Source organism: Bombina bombina, chromosome 6, assembly GCF_027579735.1.
Source record: "Bombina bombina isolate aBomBom1 chromosome 6, aBomBom1.pri, whole genome shotgun sequence".
In the NCBI taxonomy this organism is placed as follows: Eukaryota; Metazoa; Chordata; class Amphibia; order Anura; family Bombinatoridae; genus Bombina; species Bombina bombina.
The window spans coordinates 571,094,746-571,116,337 of record NC_069504.1 but is presented as its reverse complement, the minus strand read 5'-3'; positions in this window follow the sequence as shown (position 1 = coordinate 571,116,337).

The following is a 21,592-nucleotide window of genomic DNA, read 5'->3' as shown; positions in this document are numbered from 1 at the left end:
AAGCCCCCTAATAAAATAACAAAGCCCCCCAAAATAAAAAAATTCCCTACCCTATTCTAAATTAAAAAAGTTCAAAGCTCTTTTACCTTACCAGCCCTTAAAAGGACCTTTTGTGGGGCATGCCCCAAAGAATTCAGCTCTTTTGCCTGTAAAAGAAAAATACAACCCCCCCCAACATTAAAACCCACCACCCACATACCCCTAATCTAACCCAAACCCCCCTTAAAATAACCTAACACTAATCCCCTGAAGATCATCCTACTTTGAGTCGTCTTCACTCAGCCGAGCAGCGATGGAACCGAAGTGGACATCCGGAGCGGAAGAAGTTATCCTCCAAGCGGCGCTGAAGAAATCTTCCATCCGATGAAGTGATCCTCCAAGCGGCGCTGAAGAAGTCTTCGATCCGGGCGATGTCATCTTCCAAGAGGCGCTGAAGAAGTCTTCTATCCGGGCGATGTCATCTTCCAAGCCGAGTCTTCAATCTTCATCCCGCCGACGCGGAACATCCTTCTTTACCGACGTACTACCGACGAATGAAGGCTCCTTTAAGGGACGTCATCCAAGATGGCGTCCCTTCAATTCCGATTGGCTGATAGGATTCTATCAGCCAATCGGAATTAAGGTAGGAAAAATCTGATTGGCTGATTGAATCAGCCAATCAGATTCAAGTTCAATCCGATTGGCTGATCCAATCAGCCAATCAGATTGAGCTCGCATTCTATTGGCTGTTCCGATCAGCCAATAGAATGCGAGCTCAATCTGATTGGCTGATTGGATCAGCCAATCGGATTGAACTTGAATCTGATTGGCTGATTCAATCAGCCAATCAGATTTTTAGAATAGGGTAGGGCATTTTTTTTATTTTGGGGGGGTTTGTTATTTTATTAGGTGGCTTAGATTAAGTAAGTAGCTTAAAATTGTTGTAATATTTTTAAAATGTTTGTAACTTATTTTTTTTATTTTTTGTAACTTAGCTTTTTTTATTTTTTGTACTTTAGTTAGTTTATGTAATTGTATTTAATTGTAGTTATTTGTAGTTAATTTATTTAATTAATGTAATTATAGTGTAGTGTTAGGTTTAATTGTAACTTAGGTTAGGATTTATTTTACAGGTAATTTTGTATTTCTTTTAGCTAGGTAGTTATTAAATAGTTAATAACTATTTAATAACTATTCTAACTAGCTAAAATAAATACAAAGTTACCTGTAAAATAAATATAAATCCTAAAATAGATACAATGTAATTATTAATTACATTGTAGCTATCTTAGGGTTTATTTTACAGGTAAGTATTTAGTTTTAAATAGGAATAATTTATTAAAGTATAGTGTAGTGTTAGGTGTAATTGTAACTTAGGTTAGTTTTTATTTTACAGGTTAATTTCTCTTTATTTTAGCTAGGTAGCTATTAAATAGTTAATAACTATTTAATAGCTATTGTACCTAGTTAAAATAAATTGAAATTTGCCTGTAAAATAAAAATAAATCCTAAGATAGCTACAATATAATTATTATTTATATTGTAGCTATATTAGGGTTTATTTTAAAGGTAAGTATTTAGTTTTAAATAGGATTAATTTAGTTCATAATAGAAATATTATTTAGATTTATTTAATTAATATTTAGGGTTAGTGTTAGACTTTTTAGAGGTTTAGGGGTTAATAAATTTATTACAGTGGTGGCGGTGTAGTGGGGGGCAGGATAGGGGTTAATAAATGTATTATAGGTGGCGACGGTGTAGGGGGGGCAGATTAGGGGTTAATAAATTTATTACAGTGGCGGCGGTGTAGTGGGGGGCAGGATAGGGGTTAATAAATGTATAATAGGTGGCGACGGTGGCGACGGTGTAGGGGGGGCAGATTAGGGGTTAATAAATTTAATATAGGTTAAACTATTTATTTAGTTGCTGCGAGGTGCGGGATCGGCAGGATAGGGGTTAATAACTTTATTATAGAGGGCGGCGGTATAGGGGGTGGCAGGATAGGGGTTACTAGGTATAATGTAGGTGACGTGGGCTCCGGGAGCGGCGGTTTAGGGGTTAAGACATTTATTATAGTTGCGGTGGGCTCCGGGAGCGGCGGTTTAGGGGGTAATAACTTTATTTAGTTGCGGCGGTGTAGGGGGGGACAGATTAGTGGTGTTTAGACTCGGGTTACATGTTAGGGTGTTAGGTGTAGACAGCTCCCATAGGAATCAATGGGATGTCTGTCAGCAGCGAACTTGTACTTTCGCTATGGTCAGACTCCCATTGATTCCTATGGGATCCGCTGCCTCCAGGGCGGCGGTTTGAAAACCAGGTACGCTGGGCCGTAAAAGTGCCGAGCGTACCTGCTAGTTTTTTGATAACTAGCAAAAGTAGTCAGATTGTGCCGCACTTGTGTGCGGAACATCTGGAGTGACGTAAGAATCGATCTGTGTCGGACTGAGTCCGGCGGATCGAAGTTTACGTCACAAAATTCTACTTTTGCCGGTCTCTAGCCTTTGATAACTAAGGCGAATCAGCCTCGCCACAAATACGCTGCGGAATTCCAGCTTATTTGAGGTTGACGGCTTGATAACTAGACCCCTATATGTTATGCAGGTCTTTTAGGAATCTCATTTTCTTAAATATGAGCTTATGAACAATGGTTAATGCGATGGATCAAGATTGAACCAATTGTTATAGGCAGCAGAAATATAAGAATGATAACCATAAAAAGAAAAACATAAATACAAAACTACAATAACATTGTTCTAATACACAACATAGTCTAAAAGTTTTTGACACCCTCATCTTAAACAAGTGGGAGACCCTCAAATAGGGTATCCCCGTTTGACTGACTTCAGCAGGTAAACACCACTTAATAGCAGTCCCAAAGAGAGAAAAAAAAGAGGTGTCAATGTTCTAGTGTAACAACGTATTGTGTGATGTATAAGAGAGGGGAAGAGGGGAGGGGGGATGGGGGGGGCGGAGGGGAGAATGCTAGATGTTTAGCAGGACGTATGCATATCTAATTTTCTTACGGCTAGATTTGGAGTTTTGTCGGTAACGACCCGAAAAACTAACGCCGGCTTTTTTCTGGCCGCACCATAAAAATAACTCTGGTATTGAGAGTCCACAAAAAGGCTGCGTTAGGCTCCAAAAAAAGATTCCATCAGCCAATCAGAATATTCCTACCTTAATTCCGATTGGCTGATAGAATCCTATCAGCCAATCGGAATTCGAGGGACGCCATCTTGGATGACGTCCCTTAAAGGAACCGTCATTCGTCGTTAGTCCGTCGGGCCAGCAGGATGTTCCGCGTCGGAGGTCTGCAAGATGGATCCGGAAGAAAGAAGATTGAAGATGCCGTTGATAGAAGACTTCATCCGGATCATGGACCTCTTCAGCTCCCGCTTGGATGAAGACTTCATCCGGATCATGGACCTCTTCAGCCCCCCGCTTGGGCTTGGATCAGGACATCGGAGGAGCTCTTCTGGACAGATCGTTGAACCCGGTGAGGTGAAGATAAGGTAGGAAGATCTTCAGGGGCTTAGTGTTAGGTTTATTTAAGGGGGGTTTGGGTTAGATTAGGGGTATGTGGGTGGTGGGTTGTAATGTTGGGGGGCTTGGGTATTGTATTTTTTCTTTTACAGGCAAAAGAGCTGAACTTCTTGGGGCATGCCCCGCAAAGGGCCCTGTTCAGGGCTGGTAAGGTAAAAGAGCTTTGAACTTTAGTTATTTAGAATAGGGTAGGGCATTTTTTTATTTTGGGGGGCTTTGTTATTTTATTAGGGGGCTTAGAGTAGGAGTAATTAGTTTAAAATTGTTGTAATATTTTTCTTATGTTTGTAAATATTTTTTTATTTTTTGTAACTTAGTTCTTTTTTATTTTTTGTACTTTAGCAAGTTTATTTAATTGTATTTATTTGTAGGAATTGTATTTAATTAATTTATTGATAGTGTAGTGTTAGGTTAATTGTAGGTAATTGTAGGTAGTTTATTTAATTAATTTATTGATAGTATAGTGTTAGGTTTAATTGTAACTTAGGTTAGGATTTCTTTTACAGGTAAATTTGTAATTATTTTAACTATTTTAGCTATTAAATAGTTCTTAACTATTTAATAGCTATTGTACCTGGTTAAAATAAATACAAAGTTACCTGTAAAATAAATATTAATCCTAAAATAGCTATAATATAATTATAATTTATATTGTAGCTATATTAGGATTTATTTTACAGGTAAGTATTTAGCTTTAAATAGGAATAATTTATTTAATAAGAGATAATTAATTTCGTTAGATTTAAATTATATTTAACTTAGGGGGGTGTTAGGGTTAGACTTAGCTTTAGGGGTTAATACATTTATTAGAATAGCGGTGAGCTCCAGTCGGCAGATTAGGGGTTAATAATTGAAGTTAGGTGTCGGCGATGTTAGGGAGGGCAGATTAGGGGTTAATACTATTTATTATAGGGTTAGTGAGGCGGATTAGGGGTTAATAACTTTATTATAGTAGCGCTCAGGTCTGCTCGGCAGATTAGGGGTTAATAAGTGTAGGCAGGTGGAGGCAGTACATAAGGATAACGTAGGTGGCGGTCGGCAGATTAGGGGTTAAAAAATGTATTCGAGTGTCGGCGATGTGGGGGGTCTCGGTTTAGGGGTACATAGGTAGTTTATGGGTGTTAGTGTACTTTAGAGTACAGTAGTTAAGAGCTTTATAAACCGGCGTTAGCCCAGAAAGCTCTTAACTACTGACTTTTTTCCTGCGGCTGGAGTTTTGTCGTTAGATGTCTAACGCTCACTTCAGAAACGACTCGAAATACCGGAGTTAGAAAGATCCCATTGAAAAGATAGGATACGCAATTATGTAAGGGGATCTGCGTTATGGAAAAGTCGCGGCCGAAAAGTGAGCGTTAGACCCTATTTTGAGTGACTCCAAATACCGGCGGTAGCCTAAAACCAGCGTTAGGAGCCTCTAACTCTGGTTTTCACGGCTAACGCCAAACTCCAAATCTAGGTCTTAGTGAGATAGTGAATCTTATAGGCCACAGTGGTATAGGGGAAAATAGTGTAATATAAGTTATGAATTATGAGTTACGAGGGGGCAATTACATTAGTATAGTGTTAAAATAAGGGAGCTTATGGGCAGTGAATAGAACAAAGGAGTAGAGAGCTATGGAACAGTATCAGACTCTGGCCTTTGAAAACCTCTTTTTCATAATAAGTAAGACTGCTCTGAATGACCAGATAATTTTAGCTTAAATGAAATAGATAACATAAATAAGGCAAAGCTGCTGTACAATGCACAGATGTAAATAATAGAGCAGTTTCCATATTACTTCAATTAGCCCCCTAACCTCATCGCCGGTAACCTAATACGGGTACTGGATATATGCTGTATCTCCCCTCAGGGGTTAATGTCTCCACTGGACGAAGACGGAAAAGGGATATTGGATATGACCCACTCTGATTCACAAAGTGGGAAAGGGTGAGGGGAGATACAATACCCATCTGTCCTGTGTTATGAGTAAATTAACAGAACTAGCAAAGGATTTTCATTACACAGCCCCTGAGGGTTAATTTAGGCTAATATCGATAGCCATAGAACCAGTCCTTTAACCTATGCCCATAATAGGTGTTGTCCTAGACTCTGGCATCGGCATTTGTATCTATAATAAAATGTTTTGTTTAAGGTTAGAGTGGGATAATATGAGGGGTAGGTAACAGATAACTGTTAAAATATTTAGAAAGATAGAATATTGGTGTTACGCAGTATCTATCCAATATACAGTATATACATAGTGTGGTAAAATAGCCTAAAAAATAAAAATAAAAAAATCTATTTTTAATAGTATATAATGACACTATTAGCATGGTGACAGCATCTCTCAGGAGGGAATAGTAAACACACAAAGAGAACCAGTTTGCATTGTAAATAAACTTCTAAGCTATTAATAACTGCAAAAGCAGCAGCTAACAAATCAACAGCCATTAGTAATGAAAGCTAAGTGTAGGGAAGTATAGATTGAAATTAAGGGAAAAGCTGCATTAACTAGGGAGATTGGATAAAAGTTCAGTTATCTCATATGTGGTGAGAAATTGTACCAGTCATTTGCCCAACTTCGTAATTTAGGGGCTCAGGCAGATATCTAAGTCCTGTCTCCAATAATATACCCTGTGTAAGTAGCTGACCTTCAGTATGCTTAGCTGTAGAGCAAATGTGTTGCAGTAAGGCTGAGTATATAGGCATCCTAGACCTAGGTAGTGTAGATATGAATGATGGTTCCTATATCAAATTGAACTATATAATGTCTAAGGAGAGCCGCCTCAGCTATTTAAACCTAAGTGCTATGTAAGTAGAAGTGGGCAGACCCTGTAGACAAATCTATAACTATAACCAATTATTAAGGTGTTAAATATAACTGAGCCAGAATGTACTTTTCTCCACAGAGTGAGGGGTGCAGCGGCATTGCCTATAATAATTAAGCAGGATGGAGGTCATAAAATAGATACACTAAACTAAACTAGGGGTTATTCAGATCACAGAACATAAGGCATCATATAATGTTATAAATACCCCTACAGATATTATGAAACTAGATACAGAGAGGAATACACAAATTGTATATTATATGAATATGGGGGGTTGTAATTATTGCTGCTCTTACTGTAAATTGAATTGACAACTATATAACAGTGTATAACCCCTATTAGGAGCAAAAAGTCTGCTGAGCAGGTTTCTTATAGTAGCAGTGTGACATAGAAAAAACTGTTTAGGTTATATCAAATTTTAGGAACATGAAAATCAGAGTGGGTCAAACAGCCCAACAAGGAGTTGTCTAGGAGCCCCAAGGAGGAGCACGTGTCCATTTAATTAGCTGATACCTCTCCTAAGGAAACGATCTAAGGTGGGTATATGGGTCAAAAGAGAGTCCCGTGAGTGCTGAAAGTCAATCAGGCTTGGTCGAATAATATCTGTGTGTAGAGGAACATGCGGTCTAAATATTGCGACGATCTCTGCCTTAGGCTTGATAGCGTGTTGTCGCAAGTCACTTTGACCCTTCTGTATAGGGAAACTAACCTCTATGTCAGACTGAGTGAGCGGTACCTGGATATCAGCTCCCTCTGTCTGATGATGCGGGACTATGTCACAGATTTTGGATGAAGACCAGGTAGTGTCATCAGCGACATATAAATAAGGGAGTCCCATCTGTGTGCTTTCCCATATGGATGTCTCTATTAACCGCTCAGTGCCCTCAGCAGAATGACTTCCACATTCTCTGCTCCATACAGTGCTAGCCTCTGCGACACTTTCTTCTGTAGCTTGAGTTGCTATGGATGGCAGGTTGGCAACCTCAAGATTAGCTATGTTGCTGTCAGGGGTCTCTGTAGAGCCTACCAACCGCTCCTGCGTGGGTTCGCAGCCAGCCCTCATCTCTTGTATCAGCATGGAGTGGTATATGTCTAATTTGCTGCTTAATGCACGTAAAGTGCAGACAATTTGTGACTCCATGGCCATGTCTCAGTCTCAAAAGCTCTAAAACGTTTTCCCCTGCAGAGGGTGAGGCTCTGACTCTCTATTGCGCAGATTGGCCCTGGATTCTATCTGAGGCTGTCGTTATAGTTCCCCTACTAAAAAGCTAGCCTTAGGAACTCTCAGGAGCGGTACAGGGAAAGTACTCTGTGACTTATCAGAGATAGTTGTCAGCCGCAATTGTCTCGGCATACACTCCATGCTCCAGGAAAAAGAAGAGAGAAAAAAAAATGGCTGCTCCTTCTCAGTCTCGTATATGAGCTGCGATGAGTGAAGATAACCAGCCCCAATTTTAGCCATTCAGGTCCTCATTCCACCTCCAAAAGTAGTGGTCTTGCATTCAAGGTCCTCTGGTACAGTTTTGTGGGATATTAGGTAGAACTGAGCGGTCTTAATGTAACTTAAATATGTTATTTGAGCAGAGCACTCTCGATGTGCGACCGCTCAGGTGCTTGGCTTACTCCGCCCCCTGCTACAGATTTTTTTTTAAAGTGACAGGGAGGGATGGGACAGCTACACTGCAGAAAAGTGGTATGTGAGTGCGGGTGGGGTACTAAATGGCGATCGCGGGATGGGGGAAGGGGGATACCACTACACTACAAAAATAATAATGAAAAATAACAAAATAAAGAAATAAATAAAGGGGTTTATAGATATTTACAGACAGAAGATGTTGGCAATAGTTAGGGCAGGGGAGGTTTAGAGTGCTGTTTGTGGGGGGATCAGGCAGGTTAGAGGGTTAGGGCAATCATACACTGCAGAAAAAGAAAAAAAAAGTTTACATTTTTTTATTGGCCGACCGTCTGCCAGTACTTAAGATGGGGGTGACCAGCATTGAGTGGGGGAGGGAAGAAAGGTGTTTGAAAGGGATCGGGGAGTGATCAGGGGGTGGGAAGCGTCAGGTGGGAGGGTACACTAAAGCTAAAATTAACCTTACAGGCTTCATAATTAAGCCCTTCACTGGCGGGAATAATTGAAGTGTGCTGCACAGCTGCAGTTTGTGGCCTTCTAATTACTGCAAAGAAATGGCAAAGCCATATATTTCTGCTATTTCTGAACAAAGGGGATGCCAGACATGCTTTTATAACAATTTGTGCCATGATTGCACAAGCAGTATGTAAATAATTTCCTTGAGAAACCCACACCTAGATTACGAGTTTTGCGTTAACAGGGGTGCGGTGCTAACGAGCAGTTTAAGCTCTCCGCTCACTTGCAGACAACGCTGGTATTACGGGTTTTTACAAACCTGGCGTTAATCGCAAAAAAGTGAGCGAAGAGCAAAATTTTGCTCCACATCTCACCTCAATACCAGCGCTGCTTACAGTAGCGGTGAGCTGGCTAAACATGCTTGTGCACAATTTCCCCATAGGAATAAATGGGGGAGAGCCGGCTGAAAAAAAATCTAACACCTACAAAAAAGCAGCGTTCAGCTCTTAACGCAGCCCCATTGATTCCTATGGGGAAATAAAATATATGCCTACACCTAACACCCTAACATGAACCCCGAGTCTAAACACCCCTAATCTTACTCTTATTAACCCCTAATCTGCTGCCCCCGACATCGCCGACACCTACATTATATTATTAACCCCTAATCTGCCACTCTGGACACCGCCGCCACCTACATTATACTTATGAACCCCTAATCTACTGCCCCCAACATCGCTGACACCTACATTATATTTATTAACCCCTTATCTGCCGCCCCCAATGTCGCCGCAACCTAACTACATTTATTAACCCCTAATCTGCCGCCCCCAACGTCGCCGCCACTATAATAAAGTTATTAACCCCTAAACCTAAGTCTAACCCTAACCCACCCTAACTTAAATATAATTTTAATAAATCTAAATAAAATTACTATCATTAACTAAATTATTCCTATTTGAAACTAAATACTTACCTTTAAAATAAACCCAAAGCTAGCTACAATATAACTAATACTTACATTGTAGCTATTTTAGGGTTTATTTTTATTTTACAGGCAACTTTGTATTTATTTTAACACTAATTAATACTAATTAATTGTATTTAGTTTAGGGAATTTATTTAATTATAGTATAGTGTTAGGTGTAGTTGTAACATAGGTTAGGTTTTATTTTACAGGTAAATTTGTCTTTATTTTAACTAGGTAGTTATTAAATAGTTAATAACTATTTAATAACTATTGTACCTAATTAAAATAAATACAAAGTTGCCTGTAAACGCTTTTTAACCCTAACGCACAATTCGTAATCTAGACACCAAAGTTTGTGAAAAAATTACCATTTTTTTATTTGATCGCATTTGGCGGTGAAATGGTGGCATGAAATATAACAAAATGGGCATAGACCAATACCTCGGGTTCTCTACTTTATATATATATATATATATAGTTTTGACAGGTAAATAAAAAAATTATTTATTATTTTGGGCAAGTTTTTTTCTGAAAGTCCTGGTAGTGAAGGGGTTTAAAACAGTATTAACAATATTAAAATTATATTTTTTATTAAAAAGGTGTATATTTGAGTATACTAGTTATTTTAATATGTTTTGGATGTGTTTTGTTAAAAAAAAAAAAAAATGTATCCCTTACACTTTACTTCAGGTCTCAGGTCACTCTAAATATTCTAACGCAGTTTCCACTTTTGCTTGAGTGCAACCTAGAAATTTGTGATACCAGATCAATTTAGCATGGTCACAATATCCATTGACAGTATAGGTTGTACCTGAGTGATGTCAGCCATGCTTACCCTTTTCTGGTTATTGGGATTTACCATGGACTTGTAATATCCAGTTGCATGTTAATGTTAGAGCGGTCTAGAGGTATTGCTTATTGCAACCTGTGTTATCATTAGTGCACCACTTGTAATCTGGCCTTCAGTGTGTAACTTCATTTATTTATATATAAAAAAAAAAATCCTGTGGTGTAATATTTAAAGTGTCACAATACATTCACTGAACTTTTTTTCCACACTAAATTTACCATGAATCATATTTATATTATCAGGGACAGGTTAAATCTGATGTCGGTAAGTTTTGAAATACAGTTAATTTTTCTTGCTGTTATTTTAATTTCTTCTATGTTATATCTTGTCTAAATCTCTCACAGCAGTTTACAGATAACTAAAATAAGGAACTGTGGTTGCAAGAACAGTTTGCTGAGTGATGCAAGCAGTATGTTAAAATCAGTTTTATGATTGCCAACTGTTCTCATGTATAACTAATGCACAAACACTGCAATAAATATTTTTATTTTTTTACTGTGATCGCTACATTTGTATAAATTCCATGTAGCAAACTGTATCTGATTGCTTTTAATACTCCAACCCTTGATTGGCTGTCTGTGAGACACCACACATTTACTCTCACAGATGACAGATATTAATTGGAACACCAATATTGATGCCTGACTATAGATGTGGCTTCTATTTACTCAACGATACCATATGAGTTTGGCTTTAGAGCAGTGGCCTCTTTCTCCAGTATTCAATACTCTAACCTTGGTATTAGGGCTAAAGAGTTATCTGAGAAACATCAAACATTTACTCTCACAGATGACAGATACATTTAGCCACCAATCAGCAAGCGCTACCCAAGTGCTGAACCAAAAATGTGGCGGCTTCTAGGCATATATTCCTGCTTTTTCAAATAAAGATACCAAGAGAACAAAGAAACATTGATAATAGCAGTAACTTAGGAAAGTTGTTGAAAATTGCATGCTTTGGGGCATATTTATCAATCTCCGATTGGAGCTTGATGCCCCGTGTTTCTGAGCCCTGCAGGCTCGCCAGAAACAGCAGTTATAAAGCAGTGGTCACAAAGGCCGCTGCTTCATAACCTGTCTGCCTGCTCAGAGCAGGCGGACAGACATCGCCGGAAATCAACCCGATCGAGTACGATTGGGTTGATTGACACCCCCCCTGATGGCGGCCTATTGACCGCGAGTATGCAGGGGGCGGCGTTGCACCAGCAGCTCTTGTGAGCTGCTGGTGCTATGCTGAATATGGCAAGCGTATTGCTCGCCGTATTCAGCGAGGTATGGCGGACCTGATCCACAGTGTCGGATCAGGGCCGCCAGACCTTAATAACTAGAGGCCTTTATCTGAATCATGAAAAAAACGGGTTTCATATCCCTTTAAGAGCAGTGACCTATTTCTTCAATAATTCTACAAATTATTAATGCAATTTGCAAGAATATCTTTTAAGAGTGACTACATTTTTGTTGGAGCATAACGTTTTTTGAGTTTGATTACATTTTTTTTTTTTAGGTGTGTAACCTTTATGAGTGTAGGGGAGCACCAACAGTTATACACAGGTGATAAGGTGTCTATCGATGGTGTTTTCACACATTTGTTGTAGCGCATGTATTACAAGTTGAAAGTAAACGCTAACGCTTGAGCGCAATCACAATTTACACTAGAATGATTACCGTGAGCTCTGGTTAAAGGGACACTAAAGTCAAAATCAAACTTTTATGATTCATATAGAGCATGCAGTTTTAAGAGACTTTCCAACTTACTTATATTATCAAATTTTGCACATTATTTTTATATACACACATTTGGAGGCACTAGCTCCTACTGAGCATGTGCACAAGTTCATAGTGCATACATATACTAGTCTGTGATTGGCTGATGGCTGTCACATGATACAGGGGGCAGCAAAAGGGGAAAATATGAATTTGTCAGAAAAAAAATATGCTGCTTTTTTAAAATTGAGAGTGTTATTACATTGTCTTTATATTATGAACTTGTTAATTATGCAATTCTACTATATTTAGTGGTCCTTTAACTGTTTTGCAAAACAAAAAAGTGTCACAAAACACATCAAAAATACATTACAAAGTACACTTACACTCATAATAACACCTTCCAATAAAATTATTAAAAAAAATATTAAACAAAAAAAGTTATAAGGGCTCAAAGATATGAGGTCTCAGGTGTTAGACAAACCCCCCGCAGGCAAAGGGTTTTAACATAGAGATACATACATATACATGTCTGAAGATGTATAATTGTATATGTATATATATATATATATATATATATATATATATATATATATATATATATATATATATATATATATATATATATATATATATATATATATATTAGGGCTCAAATGTCAAGCCCTAAGATATTAGCAAGCCCAAAATGTTCCTCGCCACTTTTAATCCCACCCACTAACCAAACCCCTCTTTGAATTTGTTTTGCCAATGTGCAGTATTTTTTCATTTTGTTTTTGTTTTATACCATAACTTAAATAATGATACATTCAGTAATACATTAACAAAAATAAGTGCATTGTAGTTAGCAACATCAACTAGGGTTCTGGGGAAGACAACAGCTGGACAGAAAAAGGAATTTGTTGAATTGAGAAAGTATTGACATTAATATTAGGACACAGCCGAAAAAAATGTTTTTTTTTAATTATCATCTCTCATCTATATTTCTCCACTGCCTCCTCTCTTCAGTCTCTCTTTTTACCTGCTCCCTTCTGTATCAGGCAATACCTTCTCTTCAGTGACGTGCAGTGACGTCAGAAGCTGGTGAGGCAGTGGCTAGGATACGCCTTCATTCTTTAGATATCCTTTGTTGAAAAAATAGCAATGCACATGGGTGAGCCAATCACATGAGGTATCTATGTGCAGCCACCAATCAGCAGCTACTGAGCATATTTAGATATGATTTTCAACAAAGGACATCAAAAGAATGAAGAAAATTAGATAGATGTAAATTGGAAAGTTATTTAAATTTGCATATGGGTTTCATATGGGTTTCATGTCCCTTTAAATGGTGTCTTGGAAAACTGGTCAACTTAGTAAACATCTGATTTTAGTCTAAAAGGATTGTAACAGAAACTCTTGCCAGATAACACAATGCTTGCTCTGATTATGAGATCTAGAAATCCATGCCCATTAAAATATGTTTATAACATACTTTTTACTTTAATGCTGCAAATTATGCTTATAGATTCTTTCATTACATAAGGGATGAGAGTCAGAGGGGGAGGAAGAGAGACAGAGAGAGAAAGAGACCATGGGGGAGAACAACACATAAGGAGAGAGATGGCTAGATATATATAGAGAGAGAGACAAACACACACACACAAGGGGGGGGGGACCACTGCATTTTAAAGTAATAAAACAGCAGAGCTACAGAGAGTTCAGAAAATGAGTCTATAATTTAGTGTGAAGTACAGAGGCAAGCTGCTAAGTTAGTGGGTGTAAAGTTTGAGTAAACAAAATACAAAAACGACCCTGCTGTAAAAGAGTAAAAAAACACTAAACCACATTCATTAAATTACCATTTTCACTAACAGAATCCCTTTCATTAAAATCTTACTTTAATAATATGTGGCTGAAACACTGCTCTCTGTGCCTCTCTTCCTGCTCTGTAAGGATTCAGGAAGTGACAGTGGCACATTCCACTGCACTTAGAGGGGAAGAACAGAACTCTCTTTTTCACTTTAGCAAAGCTAGCAGGTTCACAGGACAGCAACAAAATATATGAAAGTTGTTTTTTTCCATTTTTGTTTTGTTTTATATGATTTAACATCCAGCCCCAACCCTTTGTTCCACTTACTAATGCCTCTCACTGGATTGGGTCAGCCCAAATAGGACTGCCTCAAATAAAGCACTTATGGGCCATGCAATGATCTTAACCACTTGCATCCAGTAGGTGGCGCAGCATGTTGTGTAATGGTGGGCAGACCTGCTTGTGCCTCTCCATTGCACAACATATAGCTGTGAGAAAAAAAAATGCTGGGGAAAAAAAATTACAATATTTTTTTTAAAGCCAATAAAAAAATATATATTTTTGCCCATATGAGAGGTGAAGCACTGCCTCACCTGCCTCTAGTGACTGCACATCACTGCTTCTCTTTACACTCTTACTCTCTCATATCTCTTTAATCTTTGCTTCTTTTTCTCCTCTCTTTCTTAACCCCTTAATGACCGGACCATTTTTCAATTTTCTTACCCTTAATGACAATGGCTATTTTAACATTTCTGCAGTGTTTGTGTTTAGCTGTAATTTCCCTCTTACTCATTTACTGTACCCACACATATTATATACCGTTTTTCTCGCCATTAAATGGACTTTCTAAGGATACCATTATTTTCATCATATCTTATAATTTCCTATAAAAAAAATATAAAATATGAGGAAAAAATTGAAAAAAACACACTTTTTCTAACTTTGACCCCCAAAATCTGTTACACATCTACAATCACCAAAAAACACCTATGCTAAATAGTTTCTAAATTTTGTCCTGAGTTTAGAAATACCCAATGTTTACATGTTCTTTACTTTTTTTGCAAGTTATAGGGCCATAAATACAAGTAGCACTTTGCTATTTCCAAACAACTTTTTTTCAAAATTAGCGCTAGTTACATTGGAACCCTGATATCTGTCAGGAATACCTGAATATCCCTTGACATGTATATATTTTTTTTTAGAAGACAACCCAAAGTATTGATCTAGGCCCATTTTGGTATATTTCATGCCACCATTTCACCGCCAAATGTCATCAAATAAAAAAAAAAGTTCACTTTTTCACAAATTTTGTCACAAACTTTAGGTTTCCCACTGAAATTATTTACAAACAGCTTCTGCAATTAAGGCACAAATGGTTGTAAATGCTTCTTTGGGATCCCCTTTGTTCAGAAATAGCAGACTTATATGGCTTTGGGGTTGCTTTTTGGTAAGTAGAAGGCCGCTAAATGCTGCTGCGCACCACACGTAAATTATGCCCAGCAGTTAAGGGGTTAAATTAGGTAGCTTGTAGGGAGCTTGCAGGGTTAATTTTAGCTTTAGGGTAGAGATCAGCCTCCCACCTGACACATCCCACCCCCTGATCCCTCCCAAACAGTTCTCTTCCCTCCCCCACCCCACAATTGTCCCCGCCATCTTAAGTACTGGCAGAAAGTCTGCCAGTACTAAATAAAAGGAGTTTTTCTTTTTTTTAATAAAAAAAAATAAAATGTTTTAGCTGTGATGGACTCCTGCCTTAGCCCCAACCTCCATGATCCCCCCCCCCAGCTCTCTAACCCTCTCCCCTACCTAATTGCCGCCATCTTGGGTACTGGCAGCTGTCTGCCAGTACCCAATTTGCCCCCCAAAAAAGTGTTTTTTTTATTATCTTTTATTACCATTTTTTATTTTTTTCTGTAGTGTAGCAGCCCCCCACAATACCCCAACCCCCTCCCCCTCCCAGATCCTCATATATTTACTTTTTCCCCCCTCTTCCCACTCATTGGTGTCAGTGTGGGTAGGTAATCGCGCGCGCACGCACGCGCGCGCACGCGCATGCGCGCCCCCGCACGCTCCCGGCACCCGGCGTGCACATTGCACTTACAGGAGCCGGATGCCGGGTAGCGATGGGCCGCCCACCCGCCTCCCTGTTGCGCTCCCACCCACCAACGAACCGGCACCATCGCTACCGGTGCAGAGAGGGCCACAGAGTGGCTCTCTCTGCATCGGATGCTTTCTAAAGGGTATTGCAGGATGCCTCAATATCGAGGCATCACTGCAATACCCTGAGAGCTGCTGGAAGCGATTGCGATCGCTTCCAGCACTCTCTTAGACAAGTGACGTACCAGGTACGTCCATTGTCACTAACTGCAAGTTTTTGCAGGACGTACCTGGTACGTCACTTGTCATTAAGGGGTTAATGCTATATTATTCTCCACTTTCACTTTTCCTCTCCAATCTCTCTCTCTTTCTGCCCCTGTTTACCCTCTCAGAAGTAGCAGTCTAAGCATTAATGGCTCCATATAGCCCTAGAGGAAAATCATATCCTTGTCCTTTCATGGATATATAATATCCCTTTAGATAAGATTTGTAGCAGGTAGCCCAACATTCACTCACTAACTTTCACTTGCCACTGCTAAATTTCCACTCTCCAATGGCTATAAATATATATGTATATATGTTTGTACATATGTATTTATGTATTTTTATGTATAAATATATATATATATACAATATATATATACTGTATATATAGCTTCTTGTGAGTGCCAGTGAGCACCCAGAGCTGAGCATGTTGCAGGGTCATGGGATGTGTACCTGGTCCGGTCTAGGAGTGCAGTCCCCTTCTGTGTTTTGTATATGACTGGGGTGATTACATATGCCTGTGCACCCTTCACTTGTTCCCAGATTGTTTGGATTGAGAGTTTGCATTGTGTGGCTGTTTTAGGGTCCCAGGTTTTTGGAAAGGACCTTGACATGGTACCTGGGCTTGTCCCATTTGGCCAGATGCGGTAACTAACCATTCTATTTTTGCTTTTAATCTTAGCTGAGAGCTTGCTAGTGAGTGCAGGGCTTTCTCGGTGTGATATATATATATATATATATATATATATATATATATGGAGTAGCCGTGTTAGTCCAGAGATTTAGATATCAAAATAACAAGAGTATTGAATTGGGCAATGATATTTTTTTATTGAACTAGCAATACATTTATAAGTTGACAAGCTTTTGGAAGAATGTCCTCCTTTTTCAGGTCTGAAGCAATACTGACCAATTTGATGGAATTTACAGATTATGGGGCCTATCTATCAAGCTCAGTACGGAGCTTGAGGGCCCGTGTTTCTGGCTCACCTGCAGGCTCGCCTGAAACACCAGTTATGAAGCAGCGGTCTAAAGACCGCTGCTCCATAACCCTGTCCGTCTGCTCTGATGAGGCGGACGGAAATCGCCGGAATTCAACCCGATCGAGTACGATCGGGTTGACACCCCCTGCTGGCGGCCCATTGGCCGCAAGTCTGCAGGGGGCGGCGTCGCACTAGCAACTCACAAGAGCTGCTGGTGCAATGCTGAATACAGAGAGCGTATTGCTCTCCGCATTCTGCGATGTCTGTCGGATCTGATCCGCACTGTCGGATCAGGTCTGACAGACATATGATCAATAAGGATAACAGACAGGGGAAATATATGGTTATACACAGAGTGTATACTGACATAAAGTTATATATATCAACATGGAATCAATATGTATAAAGATGTGAAATTAGGTATACAGGGGAATATAAGATAGTCAAAAAAGGAGAAAGAAAAGAAAGAAAAAGGGGAATAATAATAATTACAAAAGTGTGGACATAGGCCTCTAGTTACCAAGCCGTCAACCTCAAATACGCTGGAATTCCGCAGTGTATTTGTGGTGCGGCTGATTCACCTAATTTATCAAGCCCTACACACCGGCAAAAGTAGAATATAGTGACGTAAGCTTCGATCCGCCGGACTTAGTCCGACACAGATCGATGCTTACGTCACTCCAGATGTTCCGAATGCAAGTTCGGCACAATCTGACTACTTTTGTTTGTTATCAAACTACTACCAGGTACGCTCGCCACTATTCTGGGCCAGAGTACCTGGATTTCAATCCGCCACGCTGGAGGCGGCGGATCCCATATGAATCAATGAGAGTCTGACCATAGCGAAAGCTCATGTTCGCTGCTGCCCGATATCCCATTGATTTCTATGGGAGATGTCTGCACCTAACACCCTAACATGTACCCTGAGTTTAAACACCCCTAATCTCCCCCCCCCCTACACCGCCGCAACTAAATAAAGTTATTACCCCCTAAACCGCCGCTCCCGGAGCCCACAGCAACTATAATAAATATGTTAACCCCTATACTGCCCCCCTATACCGCCGCCACCTATAATAAATTTATTAACCCCTATCCTGCCCCCCCCTACACCGCCGCCACTATAATAAAATTATTAACCCCTAAACCTAAGTCTAACACTAACCCTAACACCCCCCTAACTTAAATATTAATTAAATAAATCTAGATAATAGTACTCTTATGAACTAAATTAATCCTATTTAAAACTAAATACTTACCTATAAAATAAACCCTAATATAGCTACAATATAATTAATAATTACATTGTAGCTATTTTAGGATTTATATTTATTTTACAGGCAACTTTGTATTTATTTTAACTAGGTAGAATAGTTATTAACTATTTAATAGCTACCTAGTTAAAATAAGTACAAAATTACCTGTAAAATAAATCCTAACCTAAGTTACAATTAAACCTAACACTACACTATCATTAAATTAATTAAATAAATTAGCTACCAATACCTACAATTAAATACAATTAAATAAACTAAACTAAATTACAAAAATAAACAAACACTAAATTACAGAAAATAAAAAAATATTACAAGAATTTTAAACTAATTACACCTAATCTAAGCCCCCTAATAAAATTAAAAAAATAATAATAAAAGTCCCTACCCTATTCTACGTTAAAAAGTAATCAGCTCTTTTACCAGCCCTTAAAAGGGCTTTTTGCTGGGCATGCCCCAAAGTAATCAGCTCTTTTGCCTGTAAAATAAAAAATACAACCCCCCCAACATTAAAACCCACCACCCACATACCCCTACGCTAACCCATCCAAACCCCCCTTAAAAAACCTAACACTAACCCCCTGAAGATCTCCCTACCTTGAGTCGTCTTCACCCAGCCGGGCTGAAGTCTTCATCCGATGGGGCAGAAGAGGACATCCAGACCGTCAGAAGTCTTCATCCTATCCGGGCAGAAGAGGACATCCGGACCGGAAGACATCTTCATCCAAGCAGCATCTTCTATCTTCATCCATCCGACGAGGAGCGGCTCCATCTTCAAGACCTCCGGCGCGGAACATCCTTCTTCACAGACGACTACCCGACGAATGAAGGTTCCTTTAAGTGACATCATCCAAGATGGCGTCCCTCGAATTCCGATTGTCTGATAGGATTCTATCAGCCAATCGGAATTAAGGATGTTCAATCCGATTGGCTGATCCAATGAGCCAATCGGATTGAACTTCAATCTGATTGGCTGATAGCATCAGCCAATCAGATTTTTCCTACCTTAATTCCGATTGGCTGATAGAATCCTATCAGCCAATCGGAATTCGAGGGATGCCATCTTGGATGACATCAATTAAAGGAACCTTCATTTTGTGACTGTGTTAAACAACAACAATATAGGCCTCAGGTTTACACATGAGACACACGCTAAAACTATTAACTTTCTTGACCTTACTCTTAATGCCATAGAAAAAGGCAAGATTCAAACAAGTACCTACAGAAAGCCAATCACCAAGAACACTTTGCTACATGCAAAGAATTGCCACCCCAAAAAGGTGCCTTTGGCAGTGGCAAGGGGTGAACTCATTAGAACTAAGAGGAATTGTACAGATGAAAGAACTTTTCAAGAACAAAGCAAAAATCTTGAGAAGAAACTTCTGCAAAGAGGTTACCCAAAGTATGTTATTAATCAGGCCAAATCCCAGGTAGGTAGATTGGACAGAAAAACTTTACTACAAGGATCTCTGAGATCAGGTAATACACTTAAATATGAAGACAAGGTTACCTTTGTTACAGATTATAGCACGGAGTACAAGGACATCTGTGATATAATCAACAAACATTTTCACCTACTCACAGCAGATGACAGGCTAGTAAGTAGTGTGGAGAAGGGCCTTAGGTGCTCATATCACAAAAGCAAAATGATAGATAACTATCTGTCTCCTTCAGAGCTTCCCAGACTCACGGTTACAGAACAGAGTTCATGGTTGAGACATAGGGGGATGTACAGGTGTGGCAGGGCAAGATGTAAGCTGTGTGAACTAGCAGTCATTTTGGATGAATTCCATTCAGAAGCTACAGGAGAAGTGTTTAAAATTGCTTCATGCCTCAACTGTACATCCTCCTATGTTGTATATGTCTTGAAGTGTTGAATGTAGACTGCAGTATGTAGGTCTCACCTCAACTGAGGTGAACATTAGAATAAGAAACCATTTGTCTATGATTAAAATAGGGGAAGCGTCTACTCCCTTAGTAAGGCATTTCAAAAATACACACAACAAAAGCAGCACTACTTTGAGATGGCAAGCCATTGAGAAAGTCAAAACCCCTTTAAGAGGTGGTGACAGAGATATGCAGGCTTCAGACTAGAGTACCAAGAGGCCTGAATTCCGAATATGACCTTATAAATTACTGGCAATAATCGCTACAGAATTCAGTATTCTCCTTTTCCATCCCCCTCCCCCCACATTCTTGTCTAACATGCTAACATGAACACATATCAATAACAACTTATAAGCAATATCAGTAGGAACACTACGTATCCGCTCACATTAGTATTCTAAATTCATATTTTTCTTTTTTCTTTTTTTTTAAGTATATTTTTATTGAATAATCATAAACAGAATACAAACATTGCAATAAATATGTACAGGTTTTCTTTGCAGTGAAGTAAAATAATTAAGATAAAGAAGAAAAAAAACAAAAAAACACAAAAAGCAGGGAGGAGATGGCAGTAGAGATATTAAGTCAACGGCTTTTAGTCAAGTACAAAAGGACCAGAACCACTGATATCAGACATTATTGGTACTTCTAGCTTGTTTTAGGCTATCTAGAGTGTCGCCGTTCGTCAACCCTTCATCTAACTAACCGCTTATAAGGCCAGCCGGGTTGGGTGCAAAATCTTTATCTGAAGGTGTGGATAGTCTAATGTTGGAATCAGAACTTAGAATTATAATGTGATGTAGGTTTCAGCTACGCACTGGATATGTACTTCTAGGGCACTTAGCAAACCTCCAAAAGGTCAGCCGTGACATAGAAGTATTAGCCGCCACTACCCCCTGAATCGGAGGGCCTGACTAGTTTGCTATATCTGTCTGTATTTCGCCCGGGGAAAAGGGAGGGAAGGGGGGGTTCATTACATAGGTGGAGTTGGATAGGGAAGGGAGGAAGGGGAGAAGAAGGAGAAAAAAAAAGGGGGGAAGAGAGTAAGAAGAAAATAGAAAATGAGTCAGTAAGAGGAGAAAAACAAGAGCCGAGAAGTAATCTGGTCAGACTTGTTGACGTTCGTGCCAATCCTGCCAGGTCAACCAGTATGACTCAAGTGTATTTGACTCTCCAGCAACATATCTTTCCATAGTTGCGAAGTGGTCGATTACCTCGCATACTTCTGCTAAAGATGGAGTTCTAATTGTTTCCATGATCTGGCAATGCACAGCTTTGTAGCTGCTACTATATATATTACCATCTTCTTGACCGGGGCGGCAACTGATTTCGGGAAGACATGGAAAAGTGCAA